Source organism: Sus scrofa, chromosome 10 (assembly GCF_054392235.1).
Source record: "Sus scrofa isolate SSC_HxYL_T2T_F1_AM1 chromosome 10, Sscrofa_HxYL_maternal_Yorkshire_Landrace_v2.0, whole genome shotgun sequence".
NCBI classification, from domain to species: domain Eukaryota; kingdom Metazoa; phylum Chordata; class Mammalia; order Artiodactyla; family Suidae; genus Sus; species Sus scrofa.
Window position 1 is genome coordinate 83,094,841 of NC_139392.1, and position 22,830 is coordinate 83,117,670.

Sequence of the window (22,830 nt, forward strand, 5' to 3'; positions counted from 1 at the left end):
TTTTGTTTTTGTTTTTTTTTAAACTAAATACTGGCCTGGGGAAGAAATACTGGCCTGGGGATGAAAAAGAAGAAATGAAATTTTTTTTCCCCAAATTTTGAGAATCTGTTTTTCCATCAAGATATAAATGGGGGATTTAACCAAATCACATGAGGGAACAAACATTTCCTGTGTGATATTCAGCCGTTCTTGGGAAATAACTAAATGAAATTTGGTTAACACATAAACCAAGGTCGAAGAGAAAATAACTGAAACATATTATAATCATTAGTTTAGGAATAGACCGAGACATTTTCATTAAATACTTTCCATTTTTGGCCTCCATTCCTTTTTCTTTCACTGATTTGCTTTTCTTTATTTGAATAGAATTCCTACCCCCAGAAATACTGTATCATCACTACCAAAAAAAAAAAAAAAAAAAAGAGAGAGAGAGACAGAAAGCTAAGAGAGTGGAAAAGAAAACAAACACCACATAAGAGACCTTGGTAACATTTTCTTCTCCTCTGATGTTCTCGGTCAGCCACTTATGTCCTGCTCCAATTATTATTATTTAAAATTTTTAAAAATTTTAGTACAGTGAATTTACAATGTCATGTTAGTTTCAGGTGCACAGCAACGTATTTCAGTTACACATACACACACACACACAGGTTCTTTTTCAGATTCTTTTCCATTATAGGTTATTACAAGATATTGAGTCGAGTTCTCTATGCTGTACAGTAGATCCTTGTTGTTTACCTATTCTATTCCAGCGGTGTATATATGCTAATCCCAAACTCCTAATTTATTCCCCCCCCCCCCCGCAAGCCTCCAATTTTGCCTCACTGGTCCCTTTACTCTTCAGCACCTACTCTACCATGACTGTTCCCTACCAGCCATCCCAAGTGCCGTTATCCAATGCAAACTTAGTTTCAAGATAAGCTGTGTCTTTCATTGCTCTGGGGAATGGAATGAAACAACTCCATCTAAACCAACAGCCATATGGTTGGCATTCAATCTGCTCATCTCCTTTTATTTGGGGACCTATTCGGTCTAGGCCTGAATCTTTTCAGAAATGCACAGCACCGCCCACAGATGGCATCGGGCCACTGCTTGAAAGCTGCTGGAGGAGGGAAGCTGACCGCTCTACAAGATGGTCCCTCATCAGCGTAGAAAGCGAGTAGAAAACCATATGCCTCGAGTGTAAGCAATGTAACCCCAAAAGGCGGAAGCATCCATACAACCAGACTGACTTTAATGTAAACAGTCGAATCAGTTCTTTGTAACTGAAGCGTGATCTGCTACAGAACCACAGGCACCATAATGGTGTGTCCGCCAGGCCACAGTTGAGCACCACATGACATGACAGTGGCCCAAAATACAGCACACGGGGACAGGAGAGGGAGTCAATAGTTGGGGTCAACTTTCTAGTAACTGTTCTAAGAGTTGCTGTCACATACTTAGGTGAAAAACAACCATTACTGCATCTGTACAAACATATGCCATGTACTAAAACCATTTTTTAAAATATGTCCGCAACTCTCCAATTACAGTAGCTCAAGATGGGCCATGGACGTCCCCGGGAAATCCTATTTTATGCGTTAGATTTGTTATGTTGTATCAGGATGAAAATTTCTACCCCTTGGTCCCTGTTCTCCCCTTCAAGGTGACACAGAGTAAGTTCTAACCCCCCTGGAGCCCTCACTGCTGTACCTCAAAGCACCAGATCATGAATATGCACAACCTGAAACAAACCACCAAGAGGAAAAACCACGCAAGCTCTCATGAGGAAGTGAGAACAGGTGAGGGGAGCACCGTCCCGGGTGACAGGAGAACAGAGTTGGCACCACCGTCCTCCTCACCGGGCAAGTCACCCACTGTGAAAACGCCAGTTTCTTCATCTCTCAAATGGAAGGATCAGAATGTAAATTTGGGGTTATCTTCTTGGCTAGCTGCCAAGCAGTGTATGTGTGTTTATAACTTTCCTCACGTTTACCAAGATGGGCATTATGACTAGAAACTTATTCTAAGAACACAATTTGAGGTCTTTTAATATAAGAAGTATTTTGAACAACAATTTTAACTATAGCTGTTATACACATACTTGTGTCTGTGTGTGTGCGCGCGCACGTGTGCATGCACATGCAGGGAAGTTATTGCTTATATTAATCTGCTACAATCAAATCCATTTTTCCCCCATCTCAGGCTTGCTGGGCAAACTGACTTCTATTATTGGCAAAGGGCTGTCTACATGGAGCTCACATTGTTTCTCTAGCGTAAATAAAAGCAACAGAAACAATGAGCATATAACCACTGCTGGACTCCGATGTGGTGTTTGTGAAGGCAGCTGCTTTTGCATTCTTGGGGTCAGAAGGGTGCGTGCGTGTGTGTGTGTGCATCTGCGGAAGGTCCAAGAGCTCCTGAAGGCAACTCTCTTCATCCTCATTATGCCAGAAGGATTCTGACAACCACTGAAATAACATGATAAAATGTATTTTATCCCCATGGTCAATTTACAAGTTTCCCTGACAGATAATTGGTAATTATCTATGTCATAGCAGACATGTCATTACTCAGGGGGTTACGCTTGGCTTATTTCCTTTGTGTTTTACACCTTTCTTATTTTTTTTTTATTTTTGGTTCGTTTGTCTTTGTTTTGTGATTTTTTTTTGGCCATGCCCATGGCATGTGGAAGCTCCTGGTCCAGGGGACCACCCTGGACCCATGCCACAGCAGCAACCCAAGCTGCTCCAGTGACAACGCTGGATCTTCAACCTGCGGCGCCTTTCTGAAAGGTAGTCAGTGATGTCTTTTAGCTGCTCTACAAAGGGTCACCTAAGGAAAAGCAATTGTATGCTCAACATCTGGGAAAAATATTGACTGCTGGGTAAGTTCCATGAGAACAAAGTTATTTCTCAGAAGATTCTCCCCTTCCGGCTTCAGCTTTGTTTTCCTAGGAATCGCTCAGTAATGCTGGAAGTAATGAGTGACGGAGCCCTTGATTAAATCAATATTGAGTGAAATTAGTCTGTATACAGAGGTGTGACTACTTTCGTGGAAGCCTGAGTGAATTTGTCAAGAAGGCACACTAGGAGAAGACGCAGGGCACAGCCACCGCTGCCTGACAGAGGCAAACAGAAGCCTAACTTTATAGATGCTCCATCCTCCACATATGTTGAAACAACAGGCTGATTCATCGCTTCCTTGCTTAGTTTCCAAGTTGCCTTGCTTAACAAAAGCAGATTTACTCCCTTCCCCAGACTGTGACCAGGAATCACAGTCCTACAAGCTCAAATTCTTCAGAAAGAGAACATTACAAAGCATGGCTCCCAAATTTGGATAGCCACAAATTCTGATGTTTTCACAGAACAGCCACGCTTTCAATGAAAACAGTTGGCTACTATGGCTACCCTGCAGACCAAATCTGTCTAGCCCCGCTTGTTTTTGTAAATAAAGTTTTACTGGAACACAGCTATGCCCCCTTCATTTTAACATTGTCTTTGGCTACTTTCTCATATAATAGAGGAGATAAATCCTTGAGAAGGCAATTGTTTTGCACAGAAGAGCCCAAAATATTTACTCTTTGGTCCTTTGCAGAAAGTGTGCCAATTCCTGATCTAAAATATCAATTTATGTCATAAAAATGCTTATTTCCTTATTTCCTTAAAAATGTAGCCATAATTTTAAAGTAAACATCACCAACCTCCTGTATCCCCAGGAATAGCCATTTAAAGTGAGTGGATAATTCGTATAAAGAGTCTTATTGCCCTTATTGTTCAGTTTAGGAACCACACTTCTAGAAATCTCTTCTAAAGAAATTCTCAAAGATAAGTAAAAAAAACAGGAAAGGTGGGGAATTTGGGGTTGGTAGATGCTAAGTATTTAGAATGGACAAGCAATGAGGTCCTCTTGTACAGCACAGGGAACTATACCCAGTCTCTTGGGATGGACCATGATGGAAGATAACATGAGAAAAAGAATGAAAATACAGGTATAACTGGGTCACTATGCTGTACAGCAGAAATTGACACAACACTGTAAATTGACTATAGTCTAATGAAAGCAAAATCTCTCTTAAAAAAAAATGCATACAGATGCACATTTCAGCATTGTTCACATTTGCTGATTATTCTGAGTAACCAAAAACAAACTAAATATCCTAAGCAGTTTAGACAAAAATTTTTATTTTGAAAAGATCGTGTGATTTGTAGAAGACATGTTTAAAAATATTTAAGGGCCTAACACAAAATGCTTAAAATGTAATTTTAAGAGAAAACGGTAGGCTAAAAGGTGTCTATAAAGAATCACCTCAACTTTTTAAACATATGCCTACTTCTAAATGCAAAGAAAAAAGGCTGAAAAAAGATATATGAAGATATAGACAGTCTTTGAGTGCTAGGATTATGGATGACTTATTTTCTTGTGTTTTGCAAATATTTACTTAAGGGGAAAATATGCAGCATGGCTCCCTCATACATATGCAAACTCAGTGTGTGTACACATCTCCATAAAAGGCCTATTGTGCAAAACAGAATATAAAGTCTGCCAAGCCACACCAAAAAGTTTTATTTAGAACAATAAAAATGATCACCACAAAGCTGAGCTTTAAGAGATGAGTCTATGGAACACAAACATTAGACTTTACTGAAATCAGAGAAATTAATCCAAAAGTTGTCAATGGGCTTACCCAACAACTAGATATTGAATTTTATTTCTGATAACTCTGTGCTCAAGAAAAATAAACAGGCATGCCTATTCATTTAATTAGCAAAAGTACATGTTCCAAATGAAACTCTCCTTTACCCTTCTGTGGTTAGCCTCTGTCCTGAAGAGGCTGTTGCAACATATGGATTAAAGATGGCAGACTGGCCACACTTGGGCTCCACTTTTTCCTCCAGCCCACAGTGGGCACTGCCATCTATTCTGCCACATTTTTTTTTCTGGGTTTTCTCGAAGGCACTGCAGGTGGCAACTAGTCATCAATCAGAGATATCATGTGATGGCAAACATATCTGCCAACCTCCAAGTGGCAACATAACAAGTATGGCAAATTAATTTGTGGCCTTCTCCTTCCCTTAAGACTAAGTGGTCAAACCCATTTTTGTTAGCATTGAACTTGATCATCTTCAGAAGCAATAGAATGTTGTGTGTACGTGCACCCGCATGTTCATTGCAGCACTATTCACAATAGCCAGGACATGGAAACAACCCAAATGTCCATCGACAAATGATTGGATTCGGAAGATGTGGTATATATACACAATGGAATACTACTCAGCCATAAAAAAGAATGACATAATGCCATTTGCAGCAACATGGATGGAACTAGAGAATCTCATACTGAGTGAAATGAGCCAGAAAGACAAAGACCAATACCATATGATATCACTTATAACTGGAATCTAATATCCTGCACAAATGAACATCTCCTCAGAAAAGAAAATCATGGACTTGGAGAAGAGACTTGTGGCTGCCTGATGGGAGGGGGAGGGAGTGGGAGGGATCCGGAGCTTGGGCTTATCAGACACAACTTAGAATAGATTTACAAGGAGATCCTGCTGAATAGCATTGAGAACTTTGTCTAGATACTCATGTTGCAACAGAAGAAAGGGTGGGGGAAAAAATGTAATTGTAATGTATACATGTAAGGATAACCTGACCCCCTTGCTGTACAGTGGGAAAATAAAAAAAAATTATAAAAAATAAATAAATAAATAAATAAATCCAATGGGATAGAAATCCAAAAAAAAAAAAAAAAAGAATGTTGTGTGTATATTTCAGAAGCATCTCAAAATGTCTGAGGTGGGACCTACAGTCTGGGTTTTTTACTATTGACGTTCCTGGTACCACTGTTTTTCCAGACCCGAAGATGGAGACATTTACTCTTCAACATCCCTGTCTCCAGCTCCCCTTGAATCCTATCCCTGGGCAAGTTCTGTCAAAGTCTCCTTGAGGAAGCCTTTCTTTCTGTTTCCCCTGCCACTTCCATTCAAGGAGGAGTGATGGGGACTTTTCCTGGGAGGAGATGAAGATGGAATAATGAGAAGAAGCATCTACCCATTCACTTAGTCATTAATATTTTTGGTGAGGAATTACGCTTATACCCTGGCTAGGGGTATGAGGTAGGAAAGATCCCGTTTCTTTCTACCCTTTCTGTTGAATTTATTCCATGTGCAGAGCCAGTAAAATGGCTGCTGGGGCTATAAACCAACTCCAAAAAGCCACAGCTGACTGTGTTTCGTTCTCACCGAGATTCCTAATATGAATCACTCAGAGGCCATATCCCAAGCTGCTCTGCCAACCTGGCTTCTGGCAAACATATATTCGGAAGCAACCCCAGACCATCCTGGGAAGCTTTAGAAACCATGTGCTCACTCCTTCTAAGCCTAACGCTTCCTGAGGCCTGTCACTCAAGGCCTGCTGGAGGGTGAAACGGAGTTGACTGGGACCAGTAATTACAGGCAAAGAGGGCATGATCTGAGGTTAGAATAGCCAGGGCCAGGCATGGAGAGTAGGCAACCGCAAGTCAAGTATGCAGGGCGGGAGCTTGAGTGAACCTGGGAAACAAGAGCAGCCCAGCCGGGGGCTGAATCACAGAGGGTCTGGGAGCCCCAGCTGAGGGTTCCAAGCCTAGAGCATCAGCGCCAAGAACAAACTTGATGCTCAGCCAAGAGTTGCCTCAGCCAGACGTTTTCTATATGCATCTTGTTTGGAGCGAGAGCCAGGTCCCAAGGGGGCCTGTCTTGGACCTGCAGGGGAAGATAATGAGGGATCTGCAAGCTGGGAAGGCACAGAGGGCACAGAGGACCCTCCTGACGTGGCAGCTCCAGTGTTAGCACTGTCTTCCTGGAATGTAGGTCACTGGCACATCCTAGGTGATGCGTACACAGCGAATGAGTGAACGAATGAATGAGGTAGCAGGCAACAGTTGAAGTCTCAGAGGAAGCGTTCTGGTGTCCAAGTAAACCATGTTTCACAAAGTGCCTGACTTTATCCCACCTTTCAAGTTGGTGAGTTTCTGAACTGATGACCCTGTGTGTTTTTTTCCCAAGTCTACTCGTGATGAATGTTGAACAGTGAACCCGTGTTCACTATCGATCTCCAGTGCCTGTGTAATCAATACCTAAACCAAACCCTCAAACAACATTGATAAGAAACATGAATAGTTTAAATCTCAAGGTCAGGGCCAGGAAGGCTGGAATGACAAAAATAATGGGGGTGGACAGTTCAAGTTCTTTTTTTAGGACGGTGTTTAGAAATACTAGACATTTTCCAATGAACCCTGGGAATTAGCTAAATAACTTCAGACGTTAGTCCGCCATTGATCATTTGCTTTAACACAAATATGGCTCAGAAGGACCAAACAGAGGAGAAAAGTACAATGCATACGTTCATTCATTTTGGGTCCTGTTTATACATGTTTACATTTGCATCCTGAATGACTTGAATGACATTCCTTCCTCATGGGTAGCACATCTGTGTTTAAGGTGTTCAGACGTGCCTGGTCGGATGTGCTAAGGAAAGGAAGCACATCGGAGTTTTAGCCACATCGCTGTCCCTGTTCCGCTTTTGGCAAGTGGCCTTGTTTTTATACATTCGGGTGATTTCACTCTAAAATGGGTCTGGTACAAATAAACAATCTCCCAAGGATGTGTGAATTAACCAGTGCTTAAAAGAGCTTGGAAATGATGATGTGCTATCAATGCAAAGTCAAATTATGAAATTGCACCTTTGCAAAAATGCTATTGTGGGAATAAATGAATCTGAACATTGTATTTACAGTGTGATTTGCTGCTGAAATAGAATATTCATAATGGGCCTCAGCAGGCGATAGCAAAGTGCCATCTTATCTCCTGTTGATAGACCACAATTTCAGAAAATTATTTTTACAATGGCATTTGAATAAGCGCCTTAATTCAAGACTGTTTTACAAACAGATACATGGCTTATTACATAGCTTACACTGCCGTTGAGAGATAGAGTGAGGTGGGATTCATGAACAAAATCGCTGTTGTCATTCCTTTGTACTTTTGTCAATGCAATTTCTGTTCTTTACCACCTAATTTTAACAAGCTATGTTGAACAAACGATAAGGTAAAAGCTACTTCTGTGTCAGTGATCAAACCTGAGTTTAGGTTAATGCTGAGGGTATCGACGGCAGTTAAATTACATTTCCAACTTGGCCTGTGGCTCATCTAGTTTCAAGAACAAACAACTCATTCCTACACAGAATTTCCACTGCCTGTGAGTATTACTGTCAGCAACAGTAGAACAAGAAAAAAGTGTTTCAAAGGGTCACATTCCTGGTTCCTTCCAATCACTGATTAGGTAAAACAGGCCTGTTCATGGGTAAGATTACAGTCTAGGTGAAGAGGCGAACAATTCCTTGGAAGAAATGTTGCCAGAATAGAGTTTTAAAATGTCTGATAAAATTTACGGGCAGAAAACAGACATAAACTTGTCTTGGTGAAAAAAAGAGCAGGCAGAAGCTGTGTTGCGAAAGGCAGGGAGGGTCCGGACTGAGCTGGGGTAGCTGAGATTTAAGAAAGAAGGAAAGAGTCAGGGCGTTGAAGAGGTCTTGTCGAAACCAAAGAAAGGCTCGGGGTTCAGGACCGAAAGGACGTCTTTGGATTTTGCTTTTGTGGCACCAGGAATCCCCTGCACAAGCTGAGTCCTGTTAGATGAGAGGCAAAGGGGTTCGGAGTTCAGAGCCCACACTTCCCATCTCACAGACGAGGAAATTCAGATGCAAAAAGTTTAAGCACTTGAGCCCAGAGCTATTTAGAGGCCAAGTCCCTCCAAGAACTCAGGATGCAATGGGTTCCTAGAGGCATCATCCATGAAGGCCACACCATTAACAAAGCCAGCCCCCCCCCCCCCCGCCCCGAGGGGACTGTGAGCATGAGGACACAGGACGGGTCCAAAGGGAACAAGCTGAGGGCATGATAGCTCGGCCCCTGCTCATGGCTCCTCCCCCAAGGAAACACAAGCGCTTATCACCTGAGTCATTCTGTTCTTTGGCTGCAGAAAAACTCGAGATTTGACAGGGAGGGGGTGCCCTGGGTTTCCACCCTAGAGATATAACAGAAACATCCAGAAATCCCCCAGAGAACTTGGGCAAGGTGGTGGCATCAAGAAGCTGGACGAAATGTGGACACGAGCTACGGTGGCTGGGGTGCTTGCTGTGATGGGGGTGGCTGGGCACCCGTGACCACTTTGTCCCTTCCTCTTGGGTTGACGCTTGCCCATGGTGACACGTAGTGTTGAGAAACCCTTAGGAAAGAGTGTCATGGTGAGAGAGGTGTGAGCCAGGGGAACAGCTGAGACCCTCCCGGTCCACTTCGGGAAACACCCTGGGCTGCCTCAGCCGGACCCCCTTCCAGGACAGCCTCTTTCTGGGGTTGCTCCAAGACACAGGACTGGGTTTTCACCTGGTGACCTGGACAAACATGTCTACACCCCTGTGCATGGGAAGCATCCCGTGTTGCCCTCTCTAAGAGAGAAGTTCATGGTCAACATCTTCCCCAGCAAGCCTGCTGTGACCTTAACATGTGCAGTTACGGGGCTGCCAGCTGGAATGGAAGGAGGCTCTAAATTATTTGTGTGAAATTTATGTAAAGGTAGTTTGGATACGAGCCCAGATATGAATCTTCAATAGACAACGTTTACAGAGTTGTGACACAAAGTCCCAAGAGTTGTGGGGAATGTCAGAACATACTCAGCAATCCGGACATAGGCCTACAATATTAATATGTTTTATGCCTCTGACTCCAAAACAGATTATGGAAGGGACGGGGAAGCAGAAAGAAGAGCTTTCCGGCAACTGCACCTCTGCATTTTTTAAATTTTTTTTTTTTTTGAGATTTGGCTAAAGCTACTCTCATGGAGAAATTCTAGGCTTCTCAAAAGAGTTTTTAGGAGCAAAAATATAAGTTTGACTCTGCTACCCAAGAAGAGGAAGGGTTTACCACCTGGATGAGAAGCCTAAGTGTGCATGTTCAGAGTCCAATTAAGTTAGATCTTTGCCCGGGTTTGGTTCTTCTGGGCTAGATAAACACCTGCGCTGGATGTCAGTTGGCCAGTTCAGTTCAGCAAATATTAAATGAGCAGCTGTTACAGGGAACGCACTGGGTGAGGCCAGTCAAGATCACCTAGAAAGAAGTTGGACGTTTAAGTCCAATGCTTAGGCCACATTGGAATGGGCTGAAATTTGGGTATCGTCTGAGTTGAGTGGCTCCAAAAGGCAATTCAGGGAGAAGATATCTGGGGCAAAGGCAAGACCTTGGCAAAGGCCTGTATTTGAATGTTGGAGGAAAAGAGAAACCAGTCAAAAAGGGAAGTGGTCAGAGATGTGGAGATAAAACCAAGATGGTGCAGCGGCATGAACTGCAGGAGAGAAGAAAGCTTCCGGGTTGCGATGGTGTGGTGCCAAGGCTGAAGAAATTCGGGGCAAGCAAAGGCCAGGGGTGTGGGGCGTGCGAAGAGGAAGTGCCATCTAACATTTGAGCAAACGAGTCAGTCTAGCGGAGGGGACAGAAACTAGGCTGAGAAGGGTCAAGGAAATAAGTCCTGGGCTGCAGGTGCCACATACGAAGCCCTTGGCAGTTACAGGAAAAGGAGAGAGAGGTGAACGATTCGTGTGGAGGGTAACAGGTCCAAGGACATTTTTTTTTGCACTCATGACTGCCCAGTCCGAAAGAATCTGTTTGACCCAGAACGCCCACATGGTCCCACAAGAAGGAACGCTGAGCTCCCGGCCACACACACAGCAGTGGTCATATCAAAAGAGAACAGTGCTGGGGGGACTTGAGAGGCTGCAGATATAATTTTATCACATCAGGCCATTCTGGAGGGTGAGGAGGGGAGAAGGGGCTAAAATAATAACTTCTTCTCAGCTATCATGCTAAAGGCCTTCCTGGGAGGTGGTTTTTTGTTTTTGTCTTTTAACGGAGGCTACTGAGAACCACCCCCATCGCTTTTGGCAAACTGGTCCCAACCAGACGTGGGGGAGGGAGATGGCAGAGGGAAGGGGCCGAGGGTGCCAGAAACGGAGGGAAGAGGGAAGGCGAGGAGGGCCCGTCAGTTTAAAAACATTTATTTTGCCAGCTGCTTTTCCCTGCACTTTTTTTATTTTTGTCTTTTGAGGGCCACACCCGAGGGATACGGAAGTTCCCAGGGTTGAATCGGAGCTGTAGCCACCAGCCTATGCCACAGCCACAGCAATGCCAGATTCAAGCCGCACCTGCAACCTACATCACATCTCATGGCAACGCCGGATCCCTAACCCACTGAGCGAGGCCAGGGATCAAACCTGCGTCCTCATGGATACTAATCAGATTCTTTTCTGCTGAGCCACGATGGGAACTCCTACAATTTTTAAAAATTAAAGTATAGTTGATTTACATTGTTGTGCCAATTCATGCTGTATAGCAAAGTGACTCTGTCACACACACACACACACACACACACACACACTCTTTTTATATATTATTTTCCATCGTGGTCTATCCCAGGACATTGGATATAGTTCCCTGTGCTATAGAGTAGGACCTTGTTGTTATCCATTCTAAATGTGACAGTTTGCACCTACTAACTCTGGACTCCCTCCGTCCATCCTACGCCCTCCGCCTCCCCCTTGGCAACCACAAGTCCGTTCTCTATGTCTGTGAGTCCGTTCCTGTTCTGGAGATAGGTTCATCTGTGCCATATTTCAGATCCCACATGTAAGTGATATCGTATGGAATTTGTCTCTCCTTCTCACTTCACTTAGTACGAGAATCTCTAGTTGTACCTATGTTGACGGAAATGGCATTATTTTGTTCTTGTTATGGCTGAGCAATATGGCATTGCGTATACGTATCACATCTTCTTAATCCATTTATCTGTCGATGGACATTTATGTTGTTTTCACGTCTCTGCTATTGTGAATAGTGCTGCTAGAATAGTGTTGCTAAGAACATAGGGATGCATGTATCTTTTTGAATTAGAGTTTTTCCAGATCTGCCCAGGAGTGGGATTTCTGGATCCTAGGGTAGTTATATTTTTAGTTTTCTGAGGAACCTCCATACCATTTTCCATAGTAGTTGCACCAATTTACATGACCACTAACTGCAGGAGAGTTCCCTTTTCTCCACGCCCTCTCCAGCATTTGTTATTTGCTCTTTATGAACTTATAATACAAAAATCCATGTAGTTTCCCCTTTCTGGACACATATATGATGGCACTATTTGGTTTCACTGATTGGGAAGAACGGTCACCGCGGTTGTAACAAGCATCCTTACCTTGGCTCCCACCTAAGAGCATGGGCTGGCTTTCCATTTGGTTGCACTGAATATACTAAGTCCTCAGGCAACCCCTGCGCAAATGATGACTTTTGAAAGGCCATTAATGCTACTATCAAGTTTGTGACACTGACACAGCATCATCCATGAATTTTCCAGAAACTCCACTCACCTAGATTTTTAGAAGGCTGCAATGATAACACACATACCCTCAGCCAACTTATTGTAAGGACATGCAGGAATTCTCATTGGCTGAGTACGAGCTGAGCATGAGATACCATCTCTGCTGTGGATTTGTGCAGTGCTCTTGAAATATTTATAAGCGTCTCCTTCCCAAGGATGCAGACGTTATTGTTTACAGTCTGATTTATTTTAAGGAGCAAAACCTGCGGATGCACTTCCTGTTAGAGTAATACCTAGGCTTTATTTAAAGTATTTCTCTTGTATTCCTAAGACAGGTCCACCTACGTTATCTCCTCCACACTGTGTTCTTGAGATGGGTGGAGGAAGGAAAGCGTTTTGTTTTCTTCAGAAAGAGGAGGAAAAAGATTAATTGAAGCTGTGTTGAGGTTGACGCAGCCCCTGATGTGGTTACGTCTTCCCGAGCTGTCCTGGTTACCACTGTCAAAACCAGGGTATTGATGGTGCCGTAACCAAGCCATTCATCGATTGCAACCCCGCCCTCAGGACCTGTGCCTTGTCTCACAGCTGGGAGTGAATGACAGAGGTGCAATTATAACTCCCATTCCTCCTTCTCACCAGAACACTTTTTTCACAGGGAGCTGCTAACATGGTCCCCTGACAATCAGAAATTCCCAGCTCATGTTAATGAACTAGCCCACACATCAGGTAGGATGCTAGCCTGGCGACAGAGGGAAATGAGGAGGCGTCTTGAAGGACCAAACCAATATATCCTCTTACTCTGTAGTGTCCCTAGCCAGGGACAAAGAACTTGGCACTGGAATAAAGGGTTAGGAAGAGGCAAAGCTCTTTCTTTGGGGCGGGGGAAGGAAAATTCCAATCAGTATCAAAACAAAACACTCTTCCCTCAGCTTAGCATCAACAACCTTCGCTGAAAAAATAAAATTACGTGCTGCCCCTTGTGGAAATGGAGAGGCTGCCACACCAGTTTTGGTGATGTTTTGGCTCCAACGAAGCCAGGGCTGAACCACGTTCCAGACATACCCTGAGGTGTGTGCCCAAGAGCCTGGTCCTGCTGCCCTGTCCCCCTCCAGACAATCTGCACCCTCGCTTGTGCTGCTGGGTATCAGAAGCTCCAAAAATGCACGCTGTGATGCCTCTGACCAGGTGGGTGGGGGAGGGGAGGGAGGACCAGGTCAGAATCCCTGACATGCAGCCACCACCCCCCTGTCCAGGGAGTGGCTGCCCTAAGTCCTGTCTGAAAGGTTGTCACTCAGACTGACCGCTCCCTCGAGAAGTTGTCCAAAATGTCCTTTTCACTCTCCCTTCACCGACTTCTGCTGGCCTCTCTCCAGACTGCCTACAGTGGACTGTGAGCTCCCATCAAGGAAATTCTGGGTTTCCCTCCCTAGTCTTCATATACCAGATTTCAATCTCAATACAACGGTCCGTCAGCTGGTTTGGTTCAATGACACTAGTGCTTGTTAGGGGCAAAGGCTTCTGCTGGACGGTGGAGGGTAGGAATGCGAGTGAGACATGTTCACCACTCCACTGGGAGACAAATTTTCACCTAAACCGTCCCCACGCAGTTGCAAAAAGCATGACTTGAACAGGACGGATATGAGAACAGAGGTGCAGATAGAGTCAGCCTGTCAAGTGAAGGGAGATTTACCATGTTTATTGGTAGTCATTTTTAAAAAAGAGTTGATCTAGAAATGTAAACATATATATATATATGTTTGTGTGTGTTTTGTTTTTCTTTTTACAGGCGCATATGCAGCATATGGAGGTTCCCAGACTAGGGGTCACCTTGGAGCTGCAGCTGCCAACCTACACCACCTACCCCACAGCCACGGCAACACTAGATCTGAGCCGCACCTGCGACCTATGCCGCAGGGAGCGGCAATGCCAGATCGTTAGCTCACTGAGCGAGGCCAGAGAGCAAACCTGCATCCTCATGGATTCTACGTCCAGGTCTTAACCCCCTGAGCCATATCAAGAACTCCGTATATTTCAATATATTTCAACTACCTTTCCTGGGATCCATTTGTTAACAAAGAGATGCCCACGTTCTCAAGTTATTCAAGAATGGACAGAGCGGTATGAACCCAGATTTAAAAAAAAAAAAAGGTAAACCCGTCATCTATTTCAGCCAGGTGTCAGCACAGCTAAAAAACAACATAATCCTGAATCAGACCACATCAACCCCAGTGCCACCAAGCCTGTGGGGCTCCGTGTCCTTCATTTTCTTTGAGTCAAGACTGCGGTCTTTTTTCTTTAAATTTCGAAATTTGGTGCTTCTGATTTTTTTGTAAAGCTGGCTAGCCAGGACTAAGATTTTGACCACATTTTGACGTCCTCCATGCCATTTCACTGACGGAGGGGGTCTTACACAATAGCTGACCCGCTCATAGCATCATTGGGTGGAGAGTCAGAAGGGCAGTTGAAATCGTGACGCCACTGACTGGCCTCTCCACCTCCGGTGGGTCTAAAGAAATTTAAGAACTTGAACTGGGAGCCATTTAGCGTCCTCTTTCAGCAGGGGCTGGTGGCGCTGTCTGTGTGACACGCCCATCTATCACAGAAGTAACAAGCCATCACCTCCAACCTGGCCGGCTGCTTGTACACGTATCTGACCAGATAAAAACAAACTACTCCGGAGCATCTGTTTCTTCTCAAAAAACACTCTTCTGGTTCTCATAGGGGCTCAGCGCCTTGAGCAAACATTCTCTCTTTAACCCTTGCAGAGTCACCGTAGCCAATACAAGTATCAAAATCTTACAAACAGGGGAGCTATTTACCCGAGATTAAGCAAATGACTGCTGTTTGGACGAGAACCCAGCTTTGACTCCTGGGCTTGTGAGTAGCTGGGACACAGCTGGTATCTCATATGTCGCTTGAATCAATTGTATAAATGGAACCTTTGTGCTGCCTGGTTACTAGGCTTCAAATAAACATTGCATTTATGTGTGTATGGTGCTTCCAAACTCCAGCAACCAAAGGAACCAGAATTTAGATATCTGTCCACTGACCCCTGCCCCACCGCACATGTCATTGCTAAGTTAAGGCAAGTTTCTGTTTTTGTTTTTTTCCCATCAGATGAGGTGGTGACTGAACACCCTCATTTTTATTTCTCGGGTGAATACTACATTTAAAAATCATCCTTGCCATGGCACACTTTGACTCAGTGGGAAAATCATCAAATGGTTGGAAGTTTCTGCGCACAGAGGTTTTTTTTTTTTCCCCCAATCTTTTATCTTTTATCAGTGCTTCACTTAATCTGAACTAAGAGTTTAAAGATTAAGTCCTTCCTCAGAATTAGCTGGTTTGTATTTAAACTTTGGTGTGTTTCATAGAGGAAAATGGCTGCTGAATAATAAAAAAAAACCTGGTTATATTTAATTAGAATTTTCTCATTCTTCTAGAGAAATTTATTTTATATATATATGTATATATATATAATGTGTATATATATATTATGTGTGTATATATATATATTATGTGTGTGTGTGTGTGTGTGTATATATATATATATATATATATTTTTTTTTTTTTTAGGGCTACCCCTGCAGCATATGGAACTTCCCAGGCTAGGGGTCAGATGGGAGCTTCAGCTGCCAACCTACACCAGAGCCACAGCAATGCAGGCTCCGAGCCACGTCTGTGACCTACACCCCGGCTCACAGCAACACCAGATCCCCAACCCACTGAGTGTGGCCAGGGATGGAACCCACATCCTCGTGGATGCTAGTTGGATTCATTTCTGCTGTACCACAACGGGAGCTTGTCATTCTTCTAATGAAATATTGACAGATTGTTTTTCTTACTCAAAAGGCATATCCCAAGCCCCTTCGAACGCAAAGATGGACAGGGATATGGTGCCCCAGCTGAGCATTCAGACTCAGTTAATTTCACTTTCCTAAGCCTATCATCTGCGAAATGGGGATGAGAAGAAGAGGAAGTGAGATGAAGCAAGACAAGGACAGAACGTTCAGTGAGCCTGTGGTCACACCATGGGGTGGCGGGGGGGGAGGGATGACCCAGCACTGGGAACCAGCCATAATGACTGCTTTCTAAACTCTACTGATTATTTACATTCAAGGAGAAAAAAACATGTTCACCATAAATAAGATCTAAGATGCGTGCCATACAGACCTACGCCTGATGGGTATAAAAATCATGTTATGAGGCCACTGAATGGACAGAAGCCAAAAGATGGGTCTTTTCTGCAGAATTTAGTAGAATTCTGATGAAAGCAGTTCACTTTCTAAGCGATGTGTAGAGACTAGACAATTTCAACCACAAACCAGCAGAATGGCGTAATCCACAGCCAATCTGAGAGTCATCTCAGCCTCTTGTCATCTTTAGTGACCCGGATACTGGACATAGTTCAACCAGCCAGAGAAGAGCAGGAAAAATCTTTGGTGGTGCCATGCTTTGCCAAGTCACCGACTCCTACCATCAGGATTGATTACAAACACCCAATTAAGAGGCATTTGGAACCTGATCTGAACGCTAATCTTGTCTCTTGTTTTTCTTGAGGCTTAATGATCAGCCTTGATGAAAACTACATCGACAATTAGTGAAGTTTATTTTATAGCCTCCCTCACAGGCACACACATGCACATATGTGTTTGTGTGTGTGCTTCTGCCGAAGTGTGTCAGCATGCATGCAAGTATCAAGTTTTATGCTGGATGGAAGGGAGCTGAGAACACGCATGCCGGCTGAAGGCATATGTCTCCCTTGGATCAGTTTTTAAGTGCTTCCTCCCCTACGTGAAATCTGGTTGGAAATGCCATGCACATGTTGATTCAGTGTGATACGATTTCAGCTAATCTTTTCCTTTAGCTTCTCATAAAGGTTGCTTCTTACAAATTACAGAAATGCCTTGTAATATTCAAAATTCATCATGATCCAATGTGACTGCTTATAGGAAGAAATAATAAAGGAAATTAATTTTATTAAACACATGGGGGTCTGTTCAAATGAAATCAGTGCTAATGGGGAAGAAAAAAATCAAAAGGAAGAAAGGAGATAATTATCTGCCTGAGCAGCAACCACGGATGCTGCAGGTGGTGCAACAACATTGACCTCCGCTGTTCTGAGAAGGGTTCATTTCTACCCACTCAATAGTTTTTTAATTGAATTGAGCTGGGTGGTGGCGCCTCTTACATTGTCCATATTGGGAATTTACTTGAGCTGAAAAGCAGCAATGACTTTATGGAGCAAAATAAAGGCAAGAAAGATGTTCTCTGAATTTTCCTTGCCTAAAAAGCAGACTCACTCCAGAGCGAAAACTCTGTGTTTATTTTAACATAACCGTAGTATACGCAGTACATGTATTTCTACAGCAGTCATCTGAAAAAAATTAGAAAACACTTCAGTAGAACTCTTTTATTACTATTATTATTATTATTAGAAAGGGAACAGTATACCTTTTTCTAGCTCCATGCCAGCGTCTGGCGATCTTTAAAGGTTAGTATACACAGATCTCTAGGACTATAGTTGAATTTTGTCTGATTTTGAAATTCGTAGGAAATGGAATCACACACATCAAGATGGCAATTGCCCTTGAGGCCAAAGGTGAGAGACTGAAAGTAGATGGGAAGGGGGCCTCTTCCCAGGTAGCTGGAAACGTCTGCTCTGATTGGTGACATGGATGGACTCACCTTGTAAAACTGTATCAGATGTGACATTTAGGTCATGTTCTTTCCTAGATATTGATTACAATTTAATAGATGTCTATATTTCACCTAGAAAAAAGGGAAGCATTCTGGCATAAAATACCCACTGTTTTCCATAAAACAGAGTCACTGTTTGCTTTGGTCTAAGGGATGCTCTAAAACCCAACACTAGGACCAAAGGGATGCCTTTGTCTCAGATACAAAAAAACCCACACTAACCAAGATAAATAATACTTTAATGCAATCTAAAAAATAAATAAATAAAAGTTAATGCAAAAATCCATGCCAAACAAAGTAAAGATCATAACAAAAACATTACTTAGGGAAACCAAAGATGGAACCTATATTCCCCCAATTCTCTCCAAAGGACAACAACGCGATTATTGCATAATGACATTTTCAGGAATAATCAGATTTGAGGCATTAAGGGCAGATTAATCGTCATTCAGTGAGTTTATATTCTATGAAAATAAATGAAGTGAGTAGTGTTGCAAAGTCTGTAACAACTTAGGTGATGTTAAAAGTGGCATTAAAGACACACGGTGGGGTTTATTCCACCAAGATCCACAAACTTGAGTATCATCTCTGTTTCATTACAATTTTCCTGTGATTAAACTTCATGTGAAGCGACAAGGGTGAAATCTTCCTCTGATTGCATCAAATTAGGAAAAAGACACCTATTTACGGGTGACGCAAAGAAGAGACTACAAATCGAAATTTAGGCAGAAAAGCATCCATGCACGCGACATTGGCCTTGTGTCTTGGTGAAAGCCTACAAACCAGGCAGTGAAGTCAGGAACTTGTCGCACGGAAGACCTCACTTCCCACCCCTTCCCCCATCACTGCCACCTTTTCAGACTCTATTTCTGGAGCTTCACATTCATTTTCTTAATGTTTTTAACCCAATGTCTGTGAAATTTTTATTGCTCCCCAGATGATGACATCTGATCTGAATGTAACCACACACCTCTTTGCTCAGCAGTATTTGTCACAAACCATTATAAATTATCATGCTGAGAGTTTGCATTGCTGGGAAACCGGAAAAGCTCTATAAATTCTAACTACTGTATCAATGACATTCTTGTTTATTATGCAGATATAAAGTTTTATGAGATTCAAGATGTCTGCCTTACCACCAAAGGAAACTCCATGGACGAAGACCCAACCAGCTCAACTGACAACCACATTCGATGCACAATAAAAGCTACTTTTTGGACAAAAACTCAGCAGGTGGCTTTTTCTTTCTTTTCTGCTTTTAGCTCTGCTTTGACACTTCATAAGCATGGAGGAGTTTGCGGGTGCAAAAAAAAAAAAAAAGAGAAACCAGGTTTCTCCTTCCCCTCAACATCTTCTTCTCACTCAGAACATTCTGTGACCACCTCCTGTATCAACATCACAATCAAACCAGACGGTCTCTCTCACTAGAAATCCTGGCACAAAATTAGCCTGGAGATAGATGCTCTATAGCTCCCTTGCTTGACTGACACCACACCGTGTTCAATGAAAGAAATCAGGGAGTTATAGTATCATGGTTGTGATGCTTATTTATAATAAAATCTGATGGAGGGGTGGCATACACAGAGATGGGTGAATTTTAAAGCCGCCAGACACAACTCGAACATTCATTTTCCTTAAGGAAATATTCCCCCTTGATAGCCATTGTAAAAACCTCTGTGTATGGTTAGCCGAGGTTAATTATGTACTGGGCCAGTCTGGGTGTTATACACATGAAAAGTTGTGAGTATGCACGTTTTACTTTATGTTTAACTTACGACAGAATATCTTAATTTCATCCTAAATAAAACAATAAAATAGAAATAAAAAATACTTTTCCTACCAGAACCTGTCTACTTAATTACTTATTTATCCCTACAGTCTGTGAAAAAATTGTCTACTTGGGCCTGCAGGATGTTTTGCAATAAGCAAATGTGTGAAGGAATTGATTTTTTGAGCTTTCACAAGTTGTGAAAGTTGATGATTCAGATGTTGACAGTTTCAAGAGGAGATACAGGGTATATTATAATCAGATCATCCTGTTACTGGATCGATATATTTAGTTTGCTTACTTTCCTACCTCCAAATGTTCTAACAATCACCAAGTTGTTAAAGACGTAATAATGATAATTTCTTTTGAGAGGAGCTTTTAACTATACAAAAGGGCTTTCATGATCCACTACCCTATTTTATCTTACTTATGACACTGGTTCTTTCTTTCTTTCTTTCTTTCTTTCTTGCTTTCTTTCGGCCACCCCCATGGCATAAGGAAGTTCCCAGGCCAGGGATCAAACCCACGCCACAGCAGTGACAATGCTAGATCCTTAACCACTAGGCCACCAGGGAACTCTGCAAGCACTTTTTTTCTGCTATAAGACATAAAATATAGCTGAAACAGGGGAAACTGTTAAATATCTCAAACAAGAAAAACAGCTTGTGCTTAACAGAAAAGCTTACCAATTCTCTGAATGTGATGTGTTATTTCAAATACATTTTTGGAAGTGGTTTAATATAAACAAACAAACAATCAACCCACAACCCCCCCCCCAAATCTGTATGTACATCCAACATAAACTTTTGAAGCCTATGAATTTATTCCTACAAAAGTTTCTGGTGTTTTCCATTTTTCTAGGGAATTCCAACCCCCTGTAAATTTTAAAGCTGTGGACTCTTCTCACGACCTTTAAAGAAGGAGACAAGAATTATGCCACATGTGTAAACTGCAACCTTCAACAGTGATCAGCAGTCACGTGGACCAGTCAGGGAAGACAGGGCAAGGTCTTAAGTTGGTCTTCCTATGTATCACTTTTGGAATTTTCATTGATTAAATAATCAGGTAGCAACACTTGAAAACATGGCACAAAGATATTTTCCAGGGTCTTAATTTCCACTGACTGCAACAGGCTAAGTATATTCAGCTTCCCAGCTGGCCAGGAGATGGCACCTTCAGTGAGAACAAACCCTTGCTTGCTACAATTAAGAAACCACCTTGCCCTGTCGCATTAAAAACACAAAACCAAAACCCCACAGTCACAAATACAGAAACTATCTTCTTGGCCATGTCAGTGTCTTGCTGATGTCACTAAAATGGCCCCTTATTCCGAGCTGTAATTATCCTTTTTCTTCTATCCAACAAAAAAAGTTGCTCTCCCCATTCCACCAGACTCTATCCCACATCATGATATGGCAGATCATTGTTTAAGCTTTGCTGGGCACCAGACACTTGTAAACATGTCACACACTTTAACTCAGGCAACTGGCTTCCCCTTCCTACACTCCTGTGCAGTTGGGTGCTGGAGTTGGCTCGCACCAGCTCACAAGAACCAAGCGTGCACGTCTCTTTGCAAGTCTGTGCACAGGGTCATCACATGGGTAGTTTGAAAAGGCCACAGTGGGAATATTTATAGTATAGAATTTGGCAAATATCATGGCCCGGGACTTGACCTACCCTCTCCCAAGATTCAGTGGTTAACATTGACCAGCATAGTGCTGCGAGTAACTACAGACTATTCTGAATTCTTTAGCTATTAAATTTCACACATACATGGTCAAGACGCTCAGATCAGGAATTAGTAAGCAGGAGTTTCCTGAAATCCAAAGCACCTTCTTTTGAGGAATAATGTTATTACTTGAAGATGTTTTACCAGAGTCCCTTAAAAATATCTCCTATGGCAGTTTTTCAGTATTGTCAAAATGCAAAAAATAAAACAGAAGAAAGCGAAGAGGAAGACAAGTCTCCAGTCCGTCTAGATGGTTGACACTGTAAAAACTGCCATACAGAAGACTAACCAAAAAATGAATGAATTCCCTGTTTCCTAGAAGTTCCTGGAATACTCTATTAACGGCAACTTTCACACAAGATTAAAAAGTCAATATAATGCCCTGAAGCACTTCTGAATCACAGAACAAAGATTAAATTGAAATCAGCATAATTTTACTGTGCTGTAGCGTCTGCTGATTCTTTGGAAATCGATCAACAGTATATGAATGTATGCTAATTCTCCAGGCACCAGATGTTGAGTTAACCAGATGACCTCATTTCCCTCATCATGAAACACTAGTTTATCCCACCAACCCAACAGGTTCTTGAGGACTCCTTACAGGTGGGAACATTTCCATACTATCCTGTTCTTCTCTAAAAGGGATCTGTGTTTGTAAAGAAAATATTTTAAATAATGAAACCACCTGCATAAGAGTGTTCATTTCCAAGGGAAATAGTAGCCTCCATACACAGCATACAATTATACCAAACTGACTCATTTTCCAACCTGAGAAACACTTAGAGAAACACTTTAGTAGTGAGACTTCAATGGATTATATTCCTTTTCTAAAACTATGTCTATATCTAAATGTCACGAAAGGTTGGTATTCAGGTTCGAGTCTCTGAAGAATATACCACACGTGGTATGTCCAGATGGGATGATGTGGATGAAACAGAGACAGGGGGTCTGCTGGATGACCAGACAACAGCAGATTTAAATCTGAATGGACTGCTGCCTGCAACGTTAAAACATCCTTCCCAGCTGTGGAAAGCAAGACCTACACACCGTTCTTTCATACAAAGTGAGGAAATACAACTTAAGACTGTCTCTCTTATGAGAATGTTTTCATAATAAAGAAACCTAGCATAATTTGATGCTTGGTTGCTTGACCACAGAAGGAGCTGGGAAGGGTAAGGCACATGAATAAAACACAGATCCACAGTAGAGTCCCACTGCATTCACTGTGCATTAACAACTATTAATTTTT

General features: G+C 42.6%; 1 protein-coding gene and 1 non-coding gene across 6 annotated transcripts in view; both read right to left on the minus strand.

The window, feature by feature from the left end:
* The window catches only part of NRP1 (neuropilin 1), a 147,926-nt gene that overhangs the window by 120,730 nt on the left and 4,366 nt on the right, over positions 1-22,830 (minus strand). The window lies entirely within an intron of this gene.
* On the minus strand, positions 15,496-15,569 carry LOC146399564 (small nucleolar RNA SNORD11B). The gene has a single exon (XR_014818773.1). It is a non-coding gene; the product is annotated as a small nucleolar RNA SNORD11B (small nucleolar RNA).